Below are 14674 nucleotides of genomic sequence, written 5' to 3'. Positions count from 1 at the left end.
TGTTTGGACACGATGCCCGGATGGGCGCCGCATGTGTAGTGGCGCCCATCTGCACCCTCAAAAAAAAAAAAATAAATAAATGGTGGGCTCGATTTTTAGGAAGAGAAAGAAAGAGAGGGGAAAGGGAGGGTGCAGATGGGCGCCGCTGCACACGTGGCGCCCATCCGGGCATCGTGCCCAAATAAATTGTTTGGGCACGATGCCCATAAAATTTTTGTCCAAAGTAAACTACATACACTGCACTTTAGGGGCTTACTAATAGCAGAGCGGTCTGGGTCATTATTGTCGGTTTGTCACCTAGTTGTTGAAAAAATTTCACTTTGGCCCCTAAATAGTTTAATTTTTATTTTACCAAAAATATACTATATGAAATAGGGTAATGAAGTGAAATTTTTTTAAAAAAATCACGTAATAGCAAGATAAAAAATGAGCTAAATCATAAGGGGAAGGTGAATTTTTTTAAACTATGGGATGGCAAAATAAATATGAGCTAAATCAAATAAGAACAAAGTAATCTTTTGGAACTACAAAGTCGCAAAGTGAAAATGAGCTATACCATGGGTAGCAATTTGAAGTTTATCTTATAAAATATTATACTAAATTTAAGTTGTATTGTACGATACAAATATTTATATAAAATATAATTTAATGGATATTTTGATAGTAGATTGTATAAATATAAATATAAATATTTATTTTTATTTCTCTTTTGCTAAAAATGTAACTATTGAATTGAATATTAAATACATTTATTTTTTTTATTTCTCTTCCATTAACAATTTATATGTTGACTATCAAGCATAGAATTTATTGTGACTTCAAAACTCTCACGCGGCGTTAGCTTTTGCATTTATTGTGACTTTATTTGGTCGCCTATTCTGGTGGCCCGCTTTTATTAGTGCAAGAAGGCCCGCAATATTTATTGGCTTTTCGGTGCAAGAAGATAACACCGTATAGTTTCTGTACTTATCCACGGGCTTCATGGGCTCGCATTATTGCTACGTTATCTTTATTTGATTTTTCACCTAAGAAAATTTAATCCCTGAAAAACTTTACATAACGATTTTACTGTTGACGCTCATCAATTTTTAAATTTGTGCAGTTAGTAATTTTTGTCAATAAAATTGCAAAAAAAAATTATGTCGATAGAAAATAATGTTATTTATTTATTTATTTTTAAAGAATGGTAGCATGCTTGCCGTATCATTCATTTTTTTAAAAAAAGAAAAAACTTAACTGGTAGCATAAAGCAACTAATCTTCTAAATTTAAAAGTTTATATTTAAAATTCTAAAATATAAATATAAAATATAAAAATTCAAAATCTAATATAAAGAAAGGGATAATATCACATTATTTTTTATTTACAACTACCAACTTTAATTCTTATTCCATCTTACCTATGTAAATGTTATTTTTTTTTTATTCCCAAGAATAACCCAATTTTACTCCAAACGCAAAATTGATCTAATCCCCTTTATACCTCAACTTATACCTATTTCTGGAATAGCCATTTTGTGCTTATTCCCGAACCAAATGATACTTTAGAAACCAACCATTAATGTAGTGTACTGAATTTTTGCAAATTAGTGAAGTTCTAGTGATAAATCTTTCAAGGATTGAAATTTTACATAAAAGACGCCAAAATCACCAAGTCTTACAAATAATAACCTTTGGTTCTAGATCACTCTCACCATATAAGACCAATGAAGGCACCGCACGGTGCGGCAGATTTTGTAGAAATAAATAAATATATACAATTAGAAAAATAGCACAAAAAAAAAGAAGAGTTAAAGAATTAAAAAGAATAAAAATAGAAGAAACTGAAGAAGAAGTACCTAATGTTGCAGTAACAATATAAAAATAAAAATATAAGAAAGGTAAAAAAAGTAAAAACAAAAACCATAATGATAATAATAAATTATATTTATAGCAGCAGCAAAAGTTAGGTACTAAAATGTTATATACTTCATAATTTGAGCCAAAAATTATAACTAATTAAAATTTAAGGACTAAAGTGTTACGTGCCTCATAATTTGAACCAGGCATTTAGCATATATTAAAGTTCAAAAATTTAAGCGTCACGCGCCTTATAGTTGAGGACCAAAAGCATAATTCACTTTTTTTATATTTTATTTTTATTTTGGATGAAGACGGTGTCAGATATCGATCAATTTTATTCAAATAGTAATTTCATTCGAAGAAAAAATTTGTTAAACTATTTAATAAGTTTTAGAATGCCAAATTTAAAGTCAACCAATCATATTTTGGATATCTCAGAAGGTTTTGAATGTAAAATTGATCATTCTTCAGACCATAAATATGATATTGAAATTTGATATTAGAATCAAAATAAAAATATATAGAACTTTCTGAACTATAGACTATTTTGAATCAATTATTCAACTTTTCAAAATTTTATTTTTACTATCAAATCTTTCAATATATTAGATTTGAGTCGGTCAATGATTCTTTGACTGCAAAATTTGAATGCATCATTTATCTTCATAGATTTAATTACTATATTTCATGTAATTCTCGTAACTAAATTTATGAAAATAAGTAATTAACATAAACTCTATCAATCTCTCTCTCATTTTTTATTTTATAATTTATATCTAAATGAAAATTTATTTTATATCTAATACATACAATCTATAATGCATACAATCTAAAATAAGTATAATACATACAATCTATAATGCATACAATCTATAATGCATACTATAAAATAAGTATTTATTTTATAATATTATAAAATCAAAATTTATATCTAATACATACAATCTAAACTATTTAAAAAGCTATATGTAAAAAACTATATATTTTAATTTTTTATAATGAGAGAGAAAAGAGTTAGATTAGATTAAAAAATTTGTCTAATCACACCGGCTCTATCTAAATCAGTGGAGAGAGAGAAAAAAAATTAAAATAAAAAAATGCACTTGGCACTGCCCCATCCCACCCCTCCCGCTTGCACCTTCTCTGCCCTAATGCCACGTTGCATGTTGAACTCGAAATTCATAAAGTTATATAGATGATCCATACTCGAAACTTATTTATTCATTTCTTGAAAATAAAAAAGGGTAACCCTCTCTCATAGCAGACTCTAACTCCCATATTGTCTCACGTTCCCCGTGGTCTTCACACCATATTTTTCATATATGGGATAGACTTGTTGCAGAACTGCTTCTCTTCATGTGCTAGTATCCGTCTCGATTTCATCTCGTAACTCAGATCCTCTCGTAACTGGATCATAGTTGAACTGTTGATGTGGGTAGCATTCGGTACATATTTCCATAATATAGATAATGGAATACGTTGTGCACGCAATTAAGTCTCGTCTAGAGCGCTAAACGGTACGCCATAGACCGTTGCACTCCAAGATCTCCACCTGACCGATAAATCGTGGACTTAGCTCGTTCCGCAGTTCAAATCACTTGATCCTCTTAGTTGGCCAAACTTTGAGCAACACATGCTGGCCAACTAGGAACTCCAAGTGGTGTTGTCGTTTATTAGCATAACTCTTCTGCCGACTCTGAACTATTAAGAGTCGTTCATGAGTGACAGGAAGGCTCACCTCTATATCCTCCAACAAATCAGGCCCAATCATCTGGCGCTTTCCCACATCGTCCCAACAGATCAGATACTGACATTTATGCATGTACAATGCCTTGTAAGACACCATCCCAATACTCTTCTCATAGTAGTTGTTGTTGTAAGCGAACTCTACCAATAACAAATACTAGAACCATCCATCACCATAATTCATCATGTAGGCACGGAGCATGTCTACCAAGATTTGAATAATATGCACCAACTGGGCATCTCTATGCTCGTGGAAAGCAGAACTGAAGTTTAGCTTCTTGCCCGAAGCCTGATGTAGGCTTTGACACGAAGCGGGTGTCCTGATTTGACACAATCGATGTTGGTACACATAGAGTCGGACTATCTCATCAGTATATAGTTAGGCTAATCTGCCTCTCGAAAGGTAGTGTTGGAGTTGAAAGAAGTGGGCTAATTTTGTTACCCAATCTACTCTAAATTGAATCGTGGCCCTGCTATGACCATGGGAGTCTCATGAAGAAGTTCATAATGATCTGCTCCTATTTCCTTATGGGAATAGAGAGTGGCAACAACTTCCCAGCAGGTCACTGGTGCTTGTCCTTCACCTGCTGACACATGAAGCACTATGCCGCATGCTTCGCACTACAACAGAATTAGGTTATAGGGACACATGTTTGGAACACTTTTGTATAAGTGTCCCATTTATGCAAAAACTTTTTTAAAAAATCTATTAAGGCCTAAATATAAAGCCCAATCCAACAAAAAATAAAAGATTACTCTACTTAACCCATCCCACCCAGCCTATTCGGCCCGATTAATTACAAATAGAAAAGAAAAAATGTCACGCCCCGAGTTCACGTTCCCCGGGCACGCCGACAAATCCGCCGTATACAAAGGAATTTTCCCTGTATACGAAGCGTCAAAGTACCTGTAGAAATACAATACTACAAACAGTAGCATAGAGCTGCTCAAAAAAAAAATAGGCTAAATATCTGAGTTTCATATACATAGCTAGAATCCAAAATACAAAGCTACACGCACTGGCGAGTTAAACAACTATGTACATAAACTCCAAAACAAAACTACCTATAGTAGGGGAAAGCCTCTAGCTCTGACTGTCGGGTAGGGCTCTAGCTCGCAACGCCCTTGCCTCGATCCTGATCGGCAGAAGATGCAGCAGCCGGCACCTGTGGCTCTGCAAAAAAACATAAGTAACAACTGGGCGTGAGAACTACTGTAAAAACAAGTAGTCCTCAGTGGGTACCGCCCAAAACGACATCGGTCACCCACTAAATCTACAGAAGGGAGTAAGGATAGAAGGAAAAGCAGGAAGTACACTCTACTGCTATCATTCACTACACTATCATGCTCTACACTACCAACTGTAGGAAATGTCAAATCTGACCCAATCCAAATCGGGACTGTAAGCATACCCGTCCCCGGGACTGTGAATACACCCGTCCCTGCCCCGTTGCGACTATCGGGCTCTATCCACTCTAACTGGTCCGTGGAGAGCAAGTCCAACTGGCATGAGCGACACCAACGCGAAAGCACAAGCCTTACTCCGGAGTGGCACTCGTGGGCGCTACCCAACCGAGTATGCAGCGTATCTCTGTCGAGCTCAATCAGGCTCTGGAAAGCCAAAGTCAAGAAACCGACTCTAAACTGGTCTAACAACCAACAGGTAACGTGTCCTCGGCACAATCTGACGCCAAAAAGGCGATACGGGTCCACCGTCAACTCTGTCGGCACCCAACAGTCCGAAATAACCTGAACGACCCGGTAAAAATCCACTCGGTGAACCAGCACGAGTGTAAATACATTCTACACTACCTGGAGTACTCGTCTCGAAAAACTGCGACAGTACAATTTTCTAACGGCTCCTAGAGCTAAATAAGGTAGTTAAAACTGGTGACAGGTTCAAATCGCAGGTTTTCTCCTAATTTAATTTCTAAGTCCAACATGTATAATCTATTTACCTGATAAAATATGCTAGAAAATTCAGATCTGACATTCTAACAATAATCCATGAATTTGAGCTAACAACTATTGTAGAAATCACGATTTATACATGTCGACTAATAAACACTTAGGAGTAAAGCCGATGTAACCCACCTCAAAAGTTAAATCCAGGCAGCGAACGAAGCCTCGAACCAGGACCACCTCTGCTGGATCAACTGGGGACCTCCAAGTCCGGTGGACGAGCTAACGCCAAGCTAAACAATTAAGGATCCTCAATTCAGTCCAGAAATTCACAGCAGCTGAGTAGAAACGGGATTCGACCGAGCTAAACTTCACCAAATCTGGCAAATGAGGGCTTCGTGGATTCCTCTCGAAGTCCCGAATCCAACGAACCAAGCCTCGTCGCGATCCGACGTTCCTACGCGAAGAACGAGCTGAAATATGAACAGTCGACGGCGGATTTCAGCAAAACAGCTACTAACCGAGTAGAAATAGTAACACTTGCCCAAAATCCAGAAAAGACGCCGAATCACCCACCTCGACAGCGTCGAACCTCGGCGCGACGTCAAGAACAGTGAAGACGCTCCCTCGCCAGGCCTCCTCGCAAAGCTCCGGCAGCAAGTGCGCTCGAACGGCTCGCGGCGCGACGTCGGCGACGAAATCCCCAACCGGACTCTCCACCAACACCTAGAGAGAGAGAGGAGGAGAATAAGATGGAGAGGAGCAGGAAGTACTCTCTCTCTTTCTGCTCGGACACTTAAAAGGAGAGGGGAGGTGAGGGAGATACAAACGATGTGAGATTTTACCGTTTTAGCCCTCTACCTACTCCCTTGTACTGGTACACGGGATCCTGTACCGGTACAAGAGCCAACCCGAGAGCAGTTGAGCTGTTTCGCGCTGATTGTACCGGTACAGCCACTAAGCTTGTACCGGTACAACAAGCAGAGAATGCTGCTGTTTGCAGAATTCTTCGCGATAAGCTGCCCTCGCGTCGCACGGAGTCCGTTTTACGTCTATTTGACGCCAACGCGACTCGGACTTGTCCTGACACTCTCCAGAGCTGTCGACAAGCCTCCACAGTCAAACACCAGGGATCTCACAAAAAAAAAAAAAAATCGATCACTATCTCCCCTTCTCCCATCACTCAATCCACTGAAATCCTAGACGAAGAGCCCTTCGCTCTCCTCCTCCTCCACTACCGCAGCCAATGAGGTAGAGTTCCGGCGGTTGCTAAATGCTTAAAGAAGTGTTTGTAAATTAGCAACATTCTTTTTAGGTTATATCGACACTTTTAAACTATCACTATATATCTAGCGACCCCACATATAGCAACACTTTTTAAAAGTGTCGATAATTTAGCCAGCATCACTTTTTTTTGACCTGTACCAACATTAAAAAATATGGCTATACACTATTTTTGTTGTAGTGTCGCCATGCCCACATATTCGATCACCAAATCTGCCACTTTAGGTCATTGTATTTCTTGGTTTCAACCAGCATATGCAGTGTAGGGAGATCTGTGTGCCTCAATGAAGATCTCCTTCTTTAGCTTATCATCATTGGGAATGCACCAACAACCCCCAAAATGAAGGGATTGGAGTGAATATGGTAATCATTCATCTCCCCAACTCGACATCGTTCTTAATCTTCTAGAGTTGTAGGTCCAATTGCCGTCCCTCCTTGATCCGATCAACTAAGGTGGTTGCAACACCAAGGCCATAAGTTGAGCAGTCATTCTCGAGGGCACCATCTCTAACTTCAACTGCCCAAACTCCACCATTAAGCAATCCTACTTTGTGATCATCATCAACTCAGCAGAAGTATACTTCCTACTGAGTGCATCAACCACCAAATTCGCCTAACCCAGATGAATGGTCAGCCGTAGTTGTCACACCCTGGACTTCAGCGCGGAAGCTCACCAGTCACGTGCACAGACCCGCCATATACACCACAACCTCAAGTGTACACCAGGCGTCTACAACTAATATAATAAAAGCATAACATCTTAACCAGATAATTAGAGCAAAAACTAAAAGTATCTAAGCTTATACAAATACAAAACCTTATTACAACTTAACAAGTAAAGTACAAAGTATATTCTAAACAGTTTCAATCTACATCTCTGAACTAGATCAAAATACACTCGTAGAGGTCCATTTATTAACATCGAGAAGGCTCTAGCTAGCCGCTGACCTCTCACCAAGAACCCTAGCCTTTCCTGCTATAGAAGGCTCTGCATAAAAACAACCAACAAAAGGGCGTGAGAACTATTAAACAATAGTTTCCAATGGGTAAGCCGCCGAGAGTGGCGAAGTACACCACTAAGTCAACTGAGGCATGAGTTAATAGCAATAAATAAGCAAAGTAAATGCAAAAAGTAAATAAATTAAATCAATTATAGCATGCTTCACAAGATATGTTTTCTAACATGTCTGATATACTAGTTTATCATAACAAGTTCTATAAATCATGCTAATTAATAGTTTAATTAGCTATATGTCAGGCTGTATGCAATATATCATCATTATAATTTACCTAGCTAATGATATCATGTAGCTATTTCTCTACACTAGCAAGAGTGTAAACATTCAGGAACTATCACTAACTATTGATCAACATGGATGTCAACCTTCTAGTATGCTCATTACTAGGGATACTCAACTAATGACATAAAGTATCTTTACTACTATGTCCATCTAGGGTTAAAGTCTCTAACATTAACCCAATTAACAAGAGACTTACACATGATATAGTCCCAGCCCATGCCGTGCCTAATGGCCCTGTAGAAGTCAACACTACCCACGGCAATCCACTTCGGCGCTCAATCTCGTACATAAGTGAGCAATCTGTTGTGTAGGCCAACTTGGGAGTGCCGACTTGTGGGGAGCGACCTTCACAAGCATATGCAAATGAACACATTGGCAAGCAAGCATAATCCATAGCATAGGTATTACAAGTTCATAATGTCTCTAACATGGAATCTCAACTCGACTCAAGGTCGACAATTAATACTAAGTCATAATCCACTATCAACTACTTGGTGTTATATTTCTACCAATAGATAGTATGACTTAAACAAGTACATGCTTTACAGTGTATTGATGATTCTAACGGGCTATACCCAAATACTCATATATAATCCTCTTACTACTCCCTATACATAAGGAAAGTGGTTTACTAAGGTCATACCTAATGACTCATTCTAGTGTTCATGTAACTCATGACACATATTCTATAATTTTATATAAACCTCCGCTACCTAGAGTACTAAACAAGTACTTCTACTTGACTACACAGTTATGTTCTTATGTCCAGTTCTAGTTATTTAACTAGATCATATAGATAAGAACATGAAATTCATGCTATCTCTATTTTGTGAAAACAATCACCAACTTGTCAATACAAGTATGCGAAACATTCTCTACTGTACTCTTAACCTGATTTTCATATAAATACACAAGCATGTAACTTCACTATACATGATATGCTAAGAGTTATGTCGTTATGTCTACAATATGGAATTGCATGAATTTAACTCAAAGATAAAACACTATAATGCATCATTCACTTAGTTATACAATTCTAAACTAAGTGTTGTATCCATAGCTTTATATCCATTCATTCATAAATGATGTCCTACTTAACTTGTCTTCACAAGCATACTAACATCATGTAATGCATGTTAAGCAAGCAAGTAATCTATATATGTGAAGCCTTTTCATAATTCTCCCATACTACCTAGAGATTCCATTATATCCGATATAGTATGCATATTGATGCTGCCCCAATTCCTTCAAATAGCATGTATTTACATGAATATGCAACAACTCCAATTCTATAATGTCAAAGAAGATATAGAGAAAATTCTTCTATTTCAGTAAGGTCAAACCCACCTAATTGCTGTCGACTCTCGTCGATTTCGTAACTGAAGGTAATCCGAAGCCTCTAAGCCACCTAGCAATGATTCTAAAATTAGCTAGGAGCTTAACTTCAATTTCTACATGTAAATCTCACAAACTTTTCATAATTTAGGCTAGGATCTCACCTAGTATAGTAGCAAAGCTTACTTCCTCACTTCGATTCAGATTGGTACACCGAAACCAGCCTTCGAAAGCTCCCAAAGTTTAACCAGAAAGGATATAATACCCTGCTACAATTAATTCTGCTGTGAACCTACACCCTAGCAATCATACTAATCAAATTAGAAGCTTGACTTCAATCTTTACTAAACAATCTCATATAGGCATCTAATCTAGGTAGAATCATACCTAGTTTAGAATTCCAATTTGAACTCCACTTCAAATCAGGTTGAAACACCCCAAAACCAGCTCACAAGAGTCGCCAAACTCAGCCAAGTAGGCTCATATAACCTGCTGTGAACAAACCTCAAAAACAACACCACTACTATCACTACTACAACTAATATAGCATTAAACTCAAGGAAGAAGTTAGCTAATCACCTTCCAAACTTCAATCCAACTTTCCCCTGGATTAAGGTTGTAGAAACACAGCCCAAAACACCTCCTTTACCTCTGCTACAAGCTTCCCTAAGTTGGCTGGCAACAAAGAAGTAAAATACGAGCTCAACCCACTACTATAGCCTCAAACTAGAGATAAGTTGAATAGTTTACCTCAGAAAGCTTCCACTTAGTTCCTAGCTGAGTTAGAACAGAGAAACACCTCTTCTATAGCTTTTTAATCCTTCCCAAAACCAGCTGATAACAAAGAAACCAAAAACCAACTCAACTTCACTAGTATGGCATTAATCTAGAGAGAAGTTGAATCATTCACCTCACTAAGTTTTCACTCAACTTCTTGCTGAGCCAGGGCTGCGAGACACCTCCAAAGCACCTTTCTCCAACAGCAAAACATAGGTTCAAAGCCTTCCAACCAGCTAACAACCAAAGGGGAGGAAGAACTAAGCTCAAATCCACTAGTTTCCGACTTACAAAATGGAAAACCTAGAGAGAGAAAGAGAGAGAGGAGCTCTTACCTTATCCTCAGCTCCAGAAGGATAAAGATAAGCTAAGGGGTCGACCAGAGCTGATAAGAACAGGTTTAGAAAGTGAAATGACCATAACATCCCTCAGCCACGCAGCTGCTGTGCTGGGTACCGGTACCCGAGCATGCTGGTACCGGTATTCAGTGCTAATTTCAGGATTTCGCCGCTTCAATGCACTTTTGCTCTTCCGGCCACTCGTTCGCTCAAGTAACTTGCCGAAAACCTCTCGACAACCTTTCAAAAGATGTAGAATAGTTTCAATTACTATTCTAACATTCTAACTTCGCAATTGCTGAAGTTCAGTATACTACAGTAGTCCTTTAGTAGCTCCGGCCACCGTCTTTGCCTTAAGTTCATTTCTTTCTAAGTGAAAAGGTACTTAAGGCTCTAATGGTCAGTGAAGACTTCGCAGTGGACGCCATAAGGGTACGCTTGGTTCGCGCTATCTTTTAAAGATTCCTAGTAATCCAATGGGAATAAAAAATATGACGGTGTTTGGCTAAGCGCACTAAGTAATCTAGTTGGTAATATTGGATTCACTTGGGAAAAAAATTCACCCCAAAGTACTAATCTCATTCCCTTGAGGGAGGGTGGGTATCCTCATATTAGTGGATTGGGATAATCATAATATATATAATCTCTTTCTTTCTTCCTACCCGCAGGCTAATTGATATTATTTTGTTTACACTCTAACCTTATATCTCTCTCTAAACTTATTTTTTTCTCTAAAATTTAACTTTTTTTCTCTCTCTAAACTAAGCTTTCTCTCTCTCTCTCTTTCTAAAATTTCTACTCTCTCACTCCCTCTAATTTCGACTATATTTTTCTTTCTATTTTTTTAATTATGCTCTCTCTCTCTCTAACTTATACTCTCTCTCCCTTTTTTCTAAAAAGATGTTGAAACTTTTGGTAACATTATCTAAAATTAATTAAATAAATTAATTAATTAATTGTATATTTTTTGTAATATTAAATAACATGGCTAATTAATATTACCGTGCAAACCAAACACATGAATTTCACATTCTTAGTAATAGGATGAATAGGAATAAGATTCTCGAATATTTTTTATTCCTAGTAATCTTTCATAATGCGAACCAAACGCACCCTAAAGGTAATGCTTCCATAGTTAAGGGCAAAAACTACTGCCGCGAGCTCTAAATCCTGTATAGGATAGTTCTTCCCGTAGGGTTACAATTAATGCAGTGCATATGTGATCATCTTGTCCTTCTGCATTAGGATACATCCCAAGTCGACTCGAAAGCATCGTAATAGGTGATGAAATCCTCCCGCCCCGACCCACCCCGACGGGGGTAGTAAATGGGAGAAAATAAACGGATTCGAAGCGGGAAACGGGATAAATTTTACGATCCGAGATGGATTCGGGACAGGAAACGGAAGAAATTTTGACTTACCCCGAATTCGCTCCGAATTCGCCCCGCCATGATCCGCCCCGAATCCGCTCCGAAAATCATTTATATTTTTAAAAAATACTCCTAAAAAATAATATATTTACAAAAAAGTTCAAAATATAAATAAGTTAGTACTCTCATTTCTAATGTATTTGAAATTTTTGAATTTTGTTTTGAATTGTGATTGATATTTTTGAAGTTTATAATTAATATTGTTAAATTATATATATAATATTATTAAAAATTATTAATGTATATTTTACAAAATATTGATAATATTATAATTTTATAAAAAATAGTAGTTGGCAGGGCAGATTCGGGGCGCCGGCGGGAGGCGGGTTACGAGGCGGGATGGATTATGGGATGTATTTTTTAACCCATAACGGATTCGGGGCAGGAGGTGGGGCGGGGCTCCCGCCCCTAGATCCGCCCTGTTTGCATCCCTAAGGTCAGCCGCCGTCGTCGTCGCTACCGCCGGCCGTTGGAGAAGAAGAAACAACTTTTTTTTTCCTTCTCTCTCTCTCTCTCTCTTTCTCTCTCTCTCTCTCTCTCTCTCTCTCTCTCTCTTTGTGTGTGTCGGGAAGGATCCCGAGCCACCTGTCCCTGGGCTCCCGCCGACTGGGATTGTCATGCCCCGGATTACCTCGTTTCCCCGGGCACGCCAACAGACCTGCCATATACATAGAAATTTTTCGTGTATATGAAGCGATGGTTGTACCTACAAACAAATAGGAGCTACAACCAAAGTCCAGAGCTGCTAAAACTAAAACATGTATATATAAAACAGAAAGGGTTCACTGTATATATACACAAGGCTACCAAACCACCTCGCTCCAGTGAGTACCACAATAACATAACAGTATGTACATAAAGCCCAAAACTATCTCTGATGGGTGCTCCTCTAGCAAACGACCAGGGAAGGGACGACTCTAGCTCGCGACTCCCTTGTCTCGGTCGAAATCAGAACCAGCAGCAGCTGCAAACAAAGGCTTTGCAAAAAGATGGCAACAACTGGGTGTGAGAACTACTGCAAAACAGAATAGTCCTCAGTGGGTACCATCACCGACCTCAACAGCCCACCTACTAAGTCTACAGTAAGGTAAGTAAAGGATAGTAAGGAAAGCTGGAAAGAACTCTACAGCTACATGCTACTATACTATCGCTATCAAAACAAACTATCTGTAGACATAAACATGCATCACTAGCTACCACTGACCCAATCTCACACGGGCTGCCCAAATGGACCCATCCTGCCTGTAACTAAGCTACACCGTACACCACCCACGGGGGTGGCCGGTCCAAGTAAACTGTCCAAACAGGACTGTTGCAACATCAACGCAAGTCAAAGTCTCACTCCGGAACGGCACTCGTGGGTGCGACCCAACCCAGTATGCAAGCATATCTCTATCGAGCTCAATCAGGCTCACATAGGCTATAATCAATGCAAATTGGTCAAAACTGGTCTAACAACCAAAACTCACATGCCCTCGGCACAATCTGAAATAAGATGTTAACATTCGGGTTCACCGTCAACCACGACGACACTCGACAGTACATAACAGTCTAAACACTACTGTAAAATAAACTCGGCCCCACAGCACGAGCGTAATGTCATCCTACACTAATATGAGTATCCACTACGCTCCAACGATGGTGATACAAAAGAACAATAGCTCATGAAGTTAAATATGATAACTTTTCGAAAAATGACAATATATGTTTAACGAGTTTTCTTCTAAGTCAATTCCAGATTCAGCATATAAATTTGTCTAAATTACTAGATCATGCTCCAAAACTCAGATTTCATAAAACATGTAAATCCCTGAATTTGAGCTACTAACATGATAACAAAAGCAAAACCACATGCTGACAATCCTACGACTTAGGAGAAAATCAGACGATTTCAGTAAATATCAACCCACCTCGAACGCTCGTCCAACGTCGGCTAGAAGTCGATAGGAGAAACCTTATGCTAGCTCGACCTCCAACGGCCTCAACCAGACTCAAACACGGTGCGCGCACAACGGTCCTCCGAAGAAACGACAAATCCGAACGAGCTCGACCCTCAAATCCCCAACGCACGATGTATATTAGCTAGAGAGAGAGGAGAATGAGGAAAAATGCTGTTCTCCAAGCTCCCTAAGCATATATATATAAGCTGGGTTGGTTGGAATAATCGACAATCAAAAAGACCAAAGTATCTCTTACTAACTCACTTCTGCCACTGGGGTATCGGTACTCAACTTGAATACCGGTACTTGGCCCTCTCACCGCAAACATTGTGCGCTGGGTACCGGTACTAGCCCGATGCAGTACCGGTACTCAAGCTCGATACTGGTACTCAATAATAGGTACTGGTACTCAGCATTAAACTGTGCAAACCCGAGAGCATCCAGTTCTATAATCCCTCTGGGGTACCGGTACTAAACACTGAAATCCTGCACTTTGTAGATTTCAATGTCAAAACTCAAAAAAAAAAATGTCAGAACTCCACTCTCGCACCATGCCGAGTTTGTTTTGCGTCCAATTCGCGCCAAAACGACTCCGACTTGTCTCGACACTCACCGGATGTGTCGACAAGCCACAGATGCTGAAATCACACATATCGCCAAACACCAGGGACACTACAGGGATCGTTGTCGGCATCATCACCAGACCTCGGGCGACCATCCTTAAGGTTCTCCGGCGCCGCTGTGTCGCAAGGAGTCGCCACGACCAAGGTGAAGAGCAGT

The 14674-nt window shown here is 39.0% G+C and overlaps 1 long non-coding RNA gene across 4 annotated transcripts; it reads right to left on the bottom strand.

Annotated features, from left to right (window-relative positions):
• On the bottom strand, positions 6897-10539 carry LOC109726282. Of its 4 annotated transcripts, none has more exons than XR_002220479.1 (9): positions 10522-10539; positions 10320-10422; positions 10160-10243; positions 9989-10084; positions 9797-9901; positions 9574-9708; positions 9422-9482; positions 8271-8419; positions 6897-7761 (listed from the first exon to the last, which is right to left on the bottom strand). It is a non-coding gene; the product is annotated as an uncharacterized LOC109726282 (long non-coding RNA). The 4 variants fall into 4 exon arrangements; XR_002220481.1 differs by having other exon boundaries at positions 9422-9494; positions 9797-9898; XR_002220478.1 differs by having other exon boundaries at positions 9797-9898.

The sequence above is a fragment of the Ananas comosus genome, linkage group 21, assembly GCF_001540865.1.
Source record: "Ananas comosus cultivar F153 linkage group 21, ASM154086v1, whole genome shotgun sequence".
Lineage (NCBI taxonomy): Eukaryota > Viridiplantae > Streptophyta > Magnoliopsida > Poales > Bromeliaceae > Ananas > Ananas comosus.
The sequence above is the reverse complement of the archived record's forward strand: the minus strand, read 5'-3'. Positions and strand labels throughout refer to the sequence as shown.